A 10763-nucleotide genomic window follows, 5' to 3' on the forward strand; every position below is an offset into this window, starting at 1 on the left:
TGGAAATTAAAGCTTCTGCTTTCTCCATTAATTCGGATAAAGCTTCGGGTCCAGACGGATTCTCAGCATGTTTCTACCAGTCCTTTTGGGACATTATTGGGGACGACAGTTCCAGAGATATCAGGGACTTCTACCCTCCAGGGGAACTCCATAGGCGTCAAAATGAGACACATGTACGTCTGATCCCAAAGATCTCTGGCCCAAGGAAGGTTGCGGATTACCGACCCATTGCCCTTTGTAACACACACTACAAGATCATTTCTAAGATCCTCACCAAGCTCTTACAGCCCCTCCTCTCTCTCATCTCTGATCGCTAGTCAGCCTTTGTTCCGGGAAGAGCCATCTCCGACAACGTGCTTATTACCCATGAGATCGTAAATATGATTATTATATACTTATTGTATGCATATATGTATTTAAATACTCTTATTTAGTTATTTTAAATAACTATTTGATAGTATAATATTTAGATATAGGTTTTAATCATAATAAATATTTTGATGAATATAATAATATTAAATATTTTTTTAGATATAATAAAAAAATATATATAAAACTTTAACTAACATTAACTAATTGTTTTGTTAAATAATAATATACAAAATCTATAATATTAGATATTATAGATTATTATGATGTATTATTAGTTTTACAAAATTGTTTTCCTAATTGTTAGATGTTTGTTAGAATTTCTTTTTTAGTTATTGATTAATATTGTTAGATAATATTGTTGCTGGGACTATACTATAATGTATATATATATTATTAAAAATTAAATAATTTATTTGGTGAACCTCTTTAGTTTTTTATGTTTTCATATATTTTATTAACATTGTTCTTCAAATATCTTATTTGACAGAACTCGTGCAAGATCATTTTAAAATTTATATGTTATGTTGATTACTTTATTAAAATTTTATAAACATGGATTCTATCACTTTTATTGGTGAATAACATTAAAGAGATATAAAATAACAATTTAAGATGATGAATAGTCATGTTTTTATAAAATATCTATTTTTATGTTAAAATAATTAAAGTTTGGAAATCCTGGTATTTTTAAAACTGATTTTTTTTCTTTATTAACATATTTTATTAGAAAATAATTTCTATATTGTTTTTTAAATTGTCAGTCTTGATACTTTTATAAATATAAATAACGATTTGTCATTTTATGATTGGTGGTTTTAAATCCTTAGTGGACACATTTAATAGATTATAGCATCAAATTTTATATAGTACAGATTTATTTCACTCTTAAAATAATTATATACCAATCACTCTAAATTCATTATTTTTTAATCTGATACTTTTCTCTCTCTTTCTATCATATAACTAGATATATTCTTAAGATATTCATATAAATCATTTAGCTGGATAGAGTCACATAAAATAGTAGAAAATCTCAGCTTTTTAAAACATCTATAATTTCTGTATGAGATTTCATAGATTTTTGTTTATTTAAACATTTTTGTATAAAGAAAACAGCATTATATAACTGTTAACTCTGTGTTCAATAAAAAAAAAAAAAAAAAAATAACTGTTAAGTCATACCATCAAGTTAAAGTCTTATTTCTAGTATAGTTTCATGGAAAAAAGATCTTCAAACGCTAGAAATTGTTAAAAAGTTTAAACTAAAATCATGATTGATGTTTTACCCGATGATCTAGTTGTGCAAATATTAATGCATATTCCAATAAAAGATGCGGTGGCTACCATGATTTTGTCCAAACGGTGGCGGTATATTTGGACGATGCTGCCAAAACTAAAGTACAAAGAGAGCGACGACGTTACTGAGGATGAATGCAAAAGCATTTGGCATTTTCTTGATAAGTCATTGCAACTTCACAAGGCACCTGTGATAAAAAAATTGCACACAGAACTCGGTCCACGATGTCCTGTTGACGTTGATGTGGGAAAGTGGATAACAAATGCGGTTGATCGCAAGGTGTGCAAGCTAACTTTCCAGCTCAAATGGGCTGCAAAGCCTATAAAACTGCCTAAGAGTCTTTACACATGCTCTACACTAGTATCTTTGGTTCTCTGTGACAAGATTTGCGTAGATATTATATCTCCGGGTAGTCTTCCATCCCTCAGTTACCTTTGTCTTCTCGCTGTTGTGTTTAAAGATGAAAGTTCTCTTGTTGGGCTTTTATCAAGTTGTCCTATTCTTAAAGGCTTAAAAGTGGTTAGGTGTAACGAAGACAAATTTCGTTGTGAACGTATCTTCTCTGGAGACCTTGTATTATAGCAACGATTATCAAAAGGATTCTAGTGATAGCACGGGGTCTCTGATGATCGATTCTCTTACTTTAAAGACGATATTCATTTACGATTATTCAGGAGACGCTTTCTCGATCGAAAACAGGTCTTGCCTTGATGCTGCAAGTATATATGTTTTAGGTCACCCTGATTATAAGACTGTGAGGTCTTTTTCCTCCCTCAGAATTTTCGATATATATTTGAACATTTTCACGGTACGTAGAAATTTACTAATAGTTTTGATACCTTCTCTTAATTCTTCATCCACAACGCTTATCTAAGTATTTATATTCATTTAGGTTGGGTGCTGTATCACCAATAACTTCTCTCGACTAATAAAATGCATAATACTACCATATAACTTGAACTGGTTGGAACCACTTATGATTTTAGTTCAAAATTCTCCTAAACTAAAAGTGCTTGTTATCGACGGGGTTCGTACTCTTCCCTTATTTCAAATAAATTAAAGTATTTTTGATGGACTAATAAAGGCTGAAGCAGATGTGCTAATATTTCTTGCAACTTACCAGACTTATCTAACCGAGGATTTCCCAGTTTCTTGGAACCATCCGGATTCCGTTCCCAAATGCTTGTTAACCCATCTAGAAATCTTTGACTGGAGAGGTTATAGAGCAAGAAGCGAAGAGAAGGAACTCGTGAGATACATCCTTGCAAACTCTAGCTGTCTAAAAGTAGTTGCAATCTCTATGAGATCAACTTGCAGTTTTGAAGATAGGGAGAGAATGATGAATGAACTAAAATCTATGTCGAGGATTTCCGAGCCAATAATTATGCAAGGCGGATATATAGAACAATTTACAATCAATCCATCGTAAAATTACAATTTTTGTGCTGCCGTCACATATTACTTCCATCGTTTTTATTTATTTTTTCTTATATGTTGTTAAGTTAAAAAAAAAAGTTTCTTCTTCTTATATATAAGTTATGTTAAAAGGCTAATGTCAACAAGTGTAAGGGAGTGTCGAAAAGTTCATGTGTTTAGGAAGATTTCATTGCAAGTGGATTGGTATAAATATGATTGTCATGTGAAAAAAGTAACTTAGAGAATTGCTAATATATCTATGTACTCTTAGTTTTAGGATATTAATGCATATCTTGTGGAAGAAAGATTTTGCAAATTCAGTTGAAGACTTAGGGTATGACTCTTCTCCCTGCTACCATCAGCAATCAACTTTTGTGGTTGATAGATGTTGTTGACGTTTTTCAACAATAAAAAACGCTATAAATAAATACAAACCGTTCTACTCTATAGGACCCACTTTTTTGTAAGAAACTCACGGAGCTCGTTTAGAGCTGAGCTCCTCTCTTTTGGACTTTGTATCGAATTGGCCCAGATGCAAACTTGTCTTGCCCCAAACCCCGAAAGCTCACTCGAGCAACTCTCGAACCTTAAAGACACTTCACACATGCATGTTAAATTGGAATCATGAACGCTGGTGCAACTCTGAGTTGTTTTTAGGTCTGTCCCAACTCTGCTTTCATGTCCAACAATCTGGTCGTATACTAAAGAGAGTGGTTCGCATGAGGAAGGTTCGAGCTGGTCAGGATGAGGATCTAACCGATGAGAGGTTCATGTGGTGATCCCATTTTGATCTAAGGCATGAGAGATTAAGCGGTGGTTCCGGCGAGAACTTAGCGAGTGAACATATCGGGGATTCGGTAATTAAGTGACCTAAGAGAAGATTAACCAGAGAGTAGTGGTCCGACTAGAGAACTGAAACCTTAACCGATCTAAGCGGTGGTTTTGTTGAGATATATGCAAGTCTTGGCGTTTGATGGCGGTGAGGATTGGTTTCCTCATCTTTTTTAATGTGCCATCTTTGACACGAATTCTTCCTTGGACCTAATCGAAGGTTGATCCAACTACGCCCGCGAGATCTTGACGACGAGGTGGAGGTTTGGTGAACCCGGCGGCTGACATAGAAGGTTGTATGTATCCTTTTATTTTGTCCAGTTTCGGTTCTGTAATCCGGTTCTCAAATAATAAAAAAGAAACGAATCTGATGATAAAGTGACCCATGATAAAGTGACCCCTCTATCATGATCGATCTTTGATCAAGAGGTGTCTTTAATTTGTTTTATGATTCTCATTATATTTATATATAAGCTATTTTAACCAGTTTCGTTCATGCATATGTGCAACGTTTAAGGATATGGATTTTTATCAAACAGCTCTCTCAAGATCCTATGGCGGCACCTACACGTTCCCTCCTTCATTCTTTCGTACTCATGTAACATTTCATTGTGTGTGTGTTTATACTTTATAGTGGTATTTTTAATTAAGTTGTAAGAAAGTTAAACATCGTTTGATGAACATAAAGTACAAGAATGATCAAGATATTAAAAGAGTACAAAAGCAATAATAGCGAACCATGATTGTGCTAAAAAAAAAAAAGCAATAGCGAACCATGGTTAACCTTTCGCTATGGTTAATATGGTGACCTATGAGGGACTGACTTGTGGAATCAAAACAGAAAGCGGTGGTCACAAAGATATGCGTTTGCTGGATATAAGCAAAGTGATCTGTTACGCATGATTCTGTCAACCGATCAAAAGAGAGAGCAGGAAAAGTCGCCGGAAGATGGAGCCGGTTACGGTCATTCTAAAGTTCGTAAGTGAGGATAAGATGAGTGACAAAGCCATGCCATTGTTTCAAACCAAATTTAGAGGTAGTAAGGGCATCTGAATATATCCAAAAATATGGGGGAAGAGTTATGCACGTACATAATAGGTTATTAGCAAGAGCGATCGAGCTGACTCCAGAATATTGAGTGTCAACTGTCAAGCAACTGTCGGAGCTATGGGACAAATCAAATCCATATTTCATATTTTCTGCTTTCAGAAGAGGTAGACATTTGTCTTCGACTTCAGCTGAAACATTTTGGTTGCTTTGAATTTCTTTAACATCGATTGTTTATCTTGGTTAAACGAACTTTGTGGCGTTCTTATAAATTGAGCCAAGTACATTACCCTTAGATGACTTTAGATAATTTATTTCCAAGCACATGAAAAGGAAAACAATCGTAGATCTTAAAATGTGTTTTTCTTTTAAATGTTAAAATGTTATATTTGGCATTAATCTGTTCATTTCTCGAGTAACTTAAATAAAAAGAGAAGAAGAAAATTCATGCATATGGGATAAAATTATAGAATAACGACCAAAAGTAAAACGATACTATGTAATAACATTTCTTGACTGCCAAGTAATAATATTATATATTCAGGGTTACTCCTTTTTCTTCACTTCTCTGACTTCGCCGGAGCCGATTTCTTGACCGTCGTCGTCGTGATCACATTAGATCTGTTGGGTCCCTCCTAGATGGAGATGACCAATTGGGGTGAACTTAAAAAATAATAATGTTCCCCTTTTGTCACTAGACTCACAATAATAGAATTTTGACAAAAAGAAGAGAGAGAGAAAAGGAGAAAAAGAGAGAAGGAGAAAACTCCTAAGGTGTTTTCAAGACTGGATTTGGAGGGTCAAACGGATCCTGATCGGGATGATATTTTGTGGGAAGCTTCTTCAGTCAGTGGGTTAGAGGTTCACCGAAGGGATTTGGATTTCAATGGTTGGATCTTCTGTTGTCTGGGTTTTCTTGAAGCTGGTCGCCATAGTTCTTCAGCAGAGCAGTCTTGGGTGTTTGGTAAATCCAACGGTGAGATCTTCTCTTATTGAGCTGAAATTTGGCAGAGGTATTTTAGACTTGTTTATCTTGGATTTGTACGGTTGGATTAGTTTCTGGAAGCCGGAATCTTTGTGAGCTAAGGTCGTTTGGTTGCTGCCGGTTTTGAAGCTTTGTGTTGCTCTCTTGTTGTTGTTGTTTGTGTTGGAGATAGCTCTTTGTAGCTAGACTCTCTGTTCTGTTCAGGCTGTTGAAAAGGGAGGACGTGGTTGTACTCATACCATTTATATAGTGGATTTTTGAGTGGACTACGGTCCCGTGGTTTTTCCTTCTCACATCGAGGAGGTTTTCCACGTAAAAATTGTGTGTCTCATTTAGTTGTCGCAACTTTGATATCTTGCCATCGTCGAAGTATTTTCCTCACAGGTTCGCACAAGGTCAAGGGAACACGACCATTAGTATTTCCGCTGCGCCGTGTGACTTTCCCCAACAGAGTGGTATCAGAGCTTCTGGTTTTAGAGCTTTGGTTTTGATAACTTTGGGTTGTTATTTGCTTGTGTGAAAGATGGAAAATATGAGCAGGATGATAAGCTTGAATGGTGCTAACTATCATCTATGGAAGGGCAAGATGGAGGATTTGCTCTTTGTTAAAGAATTTGATGTTCCAGTCTTCGAGGAGCAGAAACCTGAGAAGAAGACGGATGAAGAGTGGAAGCTGCAGCATCGCCAAGTGTGTGGGTTGATAAGGCAGTGGGTAGATGATAATGTGTTGCATCATATTGAGACTGAGACGGATGCTCGTTCTTTGTGGAAGAAGCTGGAGCAGTTATATGCTAGGAAGACAGGAAACAATAAGATGTACATGATCAAGAAGTTGATTGAGCTGAGGTATCAGGAGGGGACTCCGATGACAGATCACTTGAATGCGTTTCAGGGATTGCTCAACAAGTTGTCTGATATGGGCATCAAGTTTGATGATGAGATTCACGGTCTGTGGCTTCTCGGTACTTTACCGGACTCTTGGGAGGTTTTCAGGATGTCTCTTTGTAACTCCGCGTCGGAAGGTGTTATTTCGATAGATTCAGTGAAGAACAGTGTTCTTAATGAGGAAGCAAGAAGGCAGTCGAATGCTAGCAGTTCGCGTTCAGATGTTTTTGTTACTGAGTCAAGGGGGAGAAGTACAAGTAGAGATCCCAAGAGAGACAAGAACAGGAGCAGGAGCAAGTCTAATAGATTTGCTAATATGGAGTGCTACTTCTGTCATAAGAAATGGCACATGAAGAAGGATTGCTGGAAGTTGAAAAACAAGCAGCAAGGAAATCAAGAAGAAAAGGTGGATCGGGTGACTCTCACCGAAGATCAGTTTCTCATTCTTCTTGAGGGTGATGCCATTAATGTCGCATGCTAGGACACCAGTTGGGTGATTGATAGTGGAGCTACTACTCATGCTACATCACAACGGGATTTGTTTTCTACCTATACTACGGGTAATTATGGTTCTGTGAAGATGGGGAATGATGCGATGGCTCAGGTTGCTGGCATTGGTGATGTTTGCTTGGAGACTAGTCTTGGTACTAGGCTGGTGCTTAAGGATGTTAAGCATGTTCCTGATATTAGGATGAATCTGATATCGACGGGAAGACTTGATGATGAGGGCTATTTCAGTTTGCACGGTGGTCGTAAATGGAAGCTCTCTCGCGGTTCTTTGATTGTGGCTCGAGGTGAGAAGTCTTCATCTTTCTATTGGATGCAGGCTAAGGTCTCCAAAGATGTTGTTAATGCGGTGGAGAATGATAATGCCATGGAGCTATGGCATAAGAGACTCGGTCACATGAGTGAGAAAGGAATGGTTGTGTTGTCTAAGAATGAGGTGTTTCCAGGAATCTCTGGTTTGCACCTACAGAAGTGTTCGCATTGCTTTGCGGGAAAACAACACAGAGTATCTTTCAAGTCTTCCGCACCTTCTAGGAAACCCGAGGTACTGGATTTGGTACACTCAGATGTGTGTGGTCCAATGAAGACAAGATCTCTTGGTGGCGCATCATATTATGTGACTTTTATTGATGATCATTCAAGGAAGTCGTGGGTATTTCCTATGAGGACGAAGGATCAGGTGCTGGGATATTTCAAGCACTTTGTGGCATTGGTTGAGAGACAAACGGGGAAGAAGCTGAAGTGTATCCGCAATGATAATGGTGGAGAGTATCTTGGACCATTTGATGCTTATTGCAAAGAGCATGGAATAAGGCATCAATTCACGCCACCTCATACTCCACAGTTGAATGGGTTGGCTGAAAGGATGAATCGAACGATTGTCGAGAGGATGAGATGTTTGATCTCACAGTCAGGCTTATCGATGACTTTCTGGGCAGAAGCTTTGAACACGGTGGTTCATGTGCTGAATTTGTCACCAAGTGCTCCATTGGATGGTGATGTTCCAGAGAGGGTTTGGACTGGTAAGGATGTTTCTTACAGTCACTTGAGGATCTTTGGGTGTAAGGCATTTGTTCATATTCCCAAGGTTGATAGATCGAAGCTTGAGATGAAGTCGCGGCAGTGTGTGTTCATCGGTTATGGTCATGATGAGTTCGGGTACAGATTTTATGATCCCGTTGAGAGGAAGCTCGTAAGGAGCAGAGATGTTGTGTTTATGGAAGATCAAACGATTAAGGACATTGACAAGTCCAAAAAGCCAACTCAGATTTTTGAGGGTTTGATCGATACAGAGGCTACTCCTTCTACATCGGTTCACGGTGAGGTTGAGGTTGAGGTTGAGGTTCATGATAATGCACCCAGTGCAGATGCTCCCGCACATGAAGATGGTAGTGGTGATCATGGTGACGATCATGGTGAGACACCAGCTGCTGAGAACCAACCTACTATTGTTAGAAGATCCGAGAGAGGTCTTAAACCGTCGACAAGGTATGATCCTAGTGAGTATGTATTACTTACTGATGGGGGAGAGCCTGAAAGCTATGATGAAGCTTTGGAGGATGAACACAAGGATAAGTGGTTTGGAGCCATGGATGAGGAGATGGATTCTTTTGAGGAGAACCATACTTTTGAGTTGGTGAAATTGCCTAAGGGCAAGAAGGCTTTTGCTTAATAAGTGGGTGTACAGAATTAAGCATGAGGATGAAAATTTGCCACCTCGACACAAGGCTAGATTGGTTGTGAAAGGCTACAGCCAAAAGAAGAGAATTGATTATGATGAAATCTTTTCTCCTGTTGTGAAGATGTCATCCATTCGGGTTGTACTTGGATTGGCAGCGAGCCTTGATCTAGAGGTTGAGCAAATGGACGTGAAGACTGCTTTCCTTCATGGTAATTTGGAGGAAGAGATCTACATGGAACAACCGGAAGGCTATGTGCAAAAGGGAAAAGAAAATTTGGTTTGCCGCTTGAAGAAAAGCCTTTATGGATTGAAGCAAGCACCAAGGCAGTGGTACATGAAGTTCAAGTCTGTTATGGGGGAGCATGGTTATGCAGAGACTGATTCAGACCATTGTGTATTGTGAAGGTGTTCGGTGAGGATGATTTTATCATCTTGTTGCTGTATGTCGATGATATGTTGATTGTGGGCAGGAACATGGACAGAATTAAGGAGCTGAAAGAGCAGCTCAGTGAGTCCTTTGCCATGAAAGATATGGGTCCAGCGAAACAGATTCTTGGTATGAGAATTGTTCGAGATAGAGGTGAGAAGCTGATTCACTTATCTCAGGAGAAGTACATTGAAAAAGTACTTAAGCGGTTTCACATGGACAAGTCTAAAGTGTTGAGTACTCCTCTTGCTCCACACTTAAGACTGAGCAGTCAACAAAGTCCGAAGACATATGCGGAGAAGGAAGATATGGCGAAGGTTCCGTATGCTTCTGCAGTGGGTAGTTTGATGTATGCCATGGTCTGTACAAGACCGGATTTAGCCTACGCCGTTGGAGTTGTCAGCAGGTTTCTCTCCAATCCGGGAAGAGAACATTGGAATGCTGTGAAGTGGATTTTGAGATATCTCAGAGGGACTTCTAATTTGAAGATTACATTCGGAGGTAAGAAGCCTTTGCTGGTCAGTTTCACTGATTCTGACATGTCTGGAGATGCTGATTCTAGCAAGTCTACTTCGGGTTACTTGGTAACATTTGCGGGTGGAGCTGTGGCATGGCAGTCAAGGCTGCAAAAGTGTGTTGCACTATCTACCACTGAGGCAGAGTTCATTGCCGCAACTGAAGCTTGTAAAGAGTTGTGTGGATGAAGAACTTCTGTGAAGAGATCGGTTTCAAGCAAGAAAAGCATGTGTTTGCTTTGTGATAGTCAAAGCGCTATTTGTCTCGGGAAGAATTCTACATTTCATTCGAAGTCAAAAACATTCAGAGCAAGGAAATCAAGAAGAAAAGGTGATCGGGTGCTCTCAACCGAAGATCAGTTTCTCATCTTCTTGACTGGTGATGCCATTAATGTCGCATGCCAGGACACCAGTTGGGTGATTGACAGTGGAGCTACTACTCATGCTACATCACAGCGGGATTTGTTTTCTACCTATACTACGGGTAATTATGGTTCTGTGAAGATGGGGAATGATGCGATGGCTCAGGTTGCTGGCATTGGTGATGTTTGCTTGGAGACTAGTCTTGGTACTAGGCTGGTGCTTAAGGATGTTAAGCATGTTCCTGATATTAGGATGAATCTGATATCGACGGGAAGACTTGATGATGAGGGCTATTTCAGTTTGCACGGTGGTGGTAAATGGAAGCTCTCTCGCGGTTCTTTGATTGTGGCTCGAGGTGAGAAGTCTTCATCTTTCTATTGGATGCAGGCTAAGGTCTCCAAAGATGTTGTTAATGCGGTGGAGAATGATAATGCCAT

The 10763-nt window shown here is 38.7% G+C and overlaps 1 pseudogene; it reads left to right on the forward strand.

Annotated features, from left to right (window-relative positions):
* Positions 1-1539: 1539 nt before the first annotated feature.
* LOC106373102 lies at positions 1540-10152 on the forward strand (annotated as a pseudogene).
* The last annotated feature ends 611 nt before the right edge of the window (positions 10153-10763 follow it).

The sequence above is a fragment of the Brassica napus genome, chromosome C9, assembly GCF_020379485.1.
Source record: "Brassica napus cultivar Da-Ae chromosome C9, Da-Ae, whole genome shotgun sequence".
Classification (NCBI taxonomy): domain Eukaryota; kingdom Viridiplantae; phylum Streptophyta; class Magnoliopsida; order Brassicales; family Brassicaceae; genus Brassica; species Brassica napus.